This window comes from Rhagoletis zephyria, unplaced genomic scaffold (assembly GCF_001687245.7).
Source record: "Rhagoletis zephyria isolate East Lansing unplaced genomic scaffold, Rhagoletis_zephyria_1.1 Rzeph_scaffold_01414, whole genome shotgun sequence".
Taxonomy (NCBI): domain Eukaryota; kingdom Metazoa; phylum Arthropoda; class Insecta; order Diptera; family Tephritidae; genus Rhagoletis; species Rhagoletis zephyria.
The window spans coordinates 105,665-108,321 of record NW_016158498.1 but is presented as its reverse complement, the minus strand read 5'-3'; positions in this window follow the sequence as shown (position 1 = coordinate 108,321).

Here is a 2,657-nt window from a genome sequence, read left to right as displayed (position 1 = left end):
ACTCAGCCAAAACCTTACCAATTTAGACTTTTGAGGTATCATTGGTAAGGTATTTTCTCTCCCTTTTAATTTCTTTGCGAATAAGCTCATTCAAAGTATGAAAGAGGAAGGTAAGATAAACGCGTGTCATTCCATGTTGAATTAAGATGTGTTGGTATTTGATAAAAAAAAAATTTGTGACGTGAATGGGTTTTTTTTCAAAGAAATAAAAAGGGTGCGAAAATACCTCTCCACTGATACCTCATAAGTCTATATCGGTAAAGCAGTTATTCTAGTTTTTCTAACACAAATCTTTGAAAAAAGTTAAAAAACAGCATCAAAAATCTCATTATTATGATGCCGTAGAAAATTTTTTTTAAATATTTGTATGAAAACTTTTTAAGCTCAAACCGTTTAGCCATTTGGGGGGATTTTTCCCAGAAAATCCTTTGAGAAACTATTTTTATTCATAAAAAACTACATTTTTAGAGGTATTTTCGAACCGGTCCAGCTCACGAAAATCTTAATATTTTTCCGCAATATTTTGGTAGAAGTCTTAAAATATGCTAGGTTTGGTAATCCCGCCGGAAAAACCGCAACTTTTTTTGTGGCGATGCAGTATAATGTACAGTAGTCGAAAAAATTATAGCTGCACCAAATTTTCACAAGTTTTATAATATTGTTTTTTTTTTGTTATTTAATTTTGGTTAGGTTTTTATAGTTCATTCTTTAACAACATCCGTCTAAACACAAGTTTAAAGGCAGTGTCACACGATTGGGTATTTGCCAAAATTTGGTGCAAATCGTATCCTGTGAATACCCAAATGTTTTTCTTTATCCCAATCACGAAAATTAATTTGTTGAAATTTTTCAATAGAACATCGCTGTATTGTACCAATCCTTTGACTACAAAAAAAAATTTCCCATATTTTTATTTTGTACCAATAGCCCAATATAAAAATGTACTAATCTGTACAAATGTACCAATCGATTGACACTGCCTTAAAAATTTATGCAATTTAAAAAAAATTCAATAAATTTTCGTAAAAATTTCGAGTTTTTAATAAGATTCTGAGTACGTAGTTGTAGTAGAATAAAGTACAAGTTTCAAATTAGAGGTGGGTAACTCAACTCAGAGTTGAGTTATTGAGTTGATTCCTATAAGTGAATCGGTAACTCAGACTCCCTGTCCAAAAAAAATTTAACTCAGTAACTCAGTTGATGCCGTAGGGCTCACATGAATCAATTGAATCATAGTGGCTCATATTTGTCCATATAACTCTCTCGCTTCGCCANATCATGATTCAACAACTACAGGTTGTAGCAATCGTACAAAAACAAAATTTACCGTTGGTATGAACTCCTTGTGTCATCCACATCTTCTTTATCTATCCATATTCGTATGTATATGTATACCCTGCAATACCAGGATTTCATAGAATTCTGAAAGGTTTAACAAATTTTTTTAAGAATTTTCTTTAAGAAATCGTACAGAAATTTCTTTACTAGTTCTTGTCGACCGCTTCATATGTTTTTCTTTATAGATTTCTAAAAGAATCGTAACAAATTTCCGACACTCTTAAAGATTTCGGGAGCATTTGTTTGGAGGGTATACATATAAGTATATGTGTATGTATGCGCGGATATGTAAATAAAGCAAAACAGACGATAATTTGACACAAGCGTGCTCATAAGAAGAAGCATAGCTTCTATCGCTATCACCTGTAATTGATGCGCCTTGGATACGAATAAGTGTAACCCTGCAAAAATCGCGACTACTCCATGCATGCGTATAAAGAGTACTCCCTAAGGACCAAGGAGTACTCCAAAATTAACCACAATTCAGGTCAGGGGTCAGAACACCTACAACCCCCCCCCCCCCCTCCCCCGTAAATACGGCCTTGAACTCGTGTGGATATCAGTTCCCCTCTTGTGGGAACCGTATAGCTTTTTATTTTATAAATAGGTGTATTCGCGTATTTTTCTAGCTGTCTAACTGTCAGCAGCAAAATTCTAATGAATTTTTATCTGTTCTCTCTCAAAGAGAGAAATGTTAGCAAAAGTAAGCAAAACGCAAAACCAGCAAAAACTTGCAAGTTGTTAGTACAGCTGATCGAAATTTTGTTTACATGCAAAAGCATAAAACAGAAAACATGAAGAGAATATAAATTAAAAGTTTTCCTAAAACAATTTGCTAATCAAACATGCGTAAAAGAGTATTTGCTTTGTTCCGATACATTTGCAGTTCTAATAAGTTATTTCAAACTTAAAAATCATAATAATAGATCTAGATCTAAATCTTTAATACATTTCCTTATTTTCATAAATTGAAAACATATGACTATCATCAGCTGTTTTTCTTGCTGGCAAATGGCTGCTGGCAAAAATTTTTCCTACTTTGCTGGAGTTTTATGTACGCGAATAGGAAAGACGCGTATGCTCTGACTGTTTGTGTGATGACAGGAGATACTTCGTTTTGTCTTCGTTCACCACCAGACCCATTCGCTTTGCTTCTCTATCCAATCCCGAGAAGGCAGAACAAACGTAGCCCTTGTTTTTACCGATAATATCGATGTCGTCGGCATACGCCAGCAATTGTACGCTCTTATAAAGTATTGTGCCTGAGCCCGCCCAATGAAAAGAAACAAACAGCCTCGGATGAGACCCCCTTTTTCTGA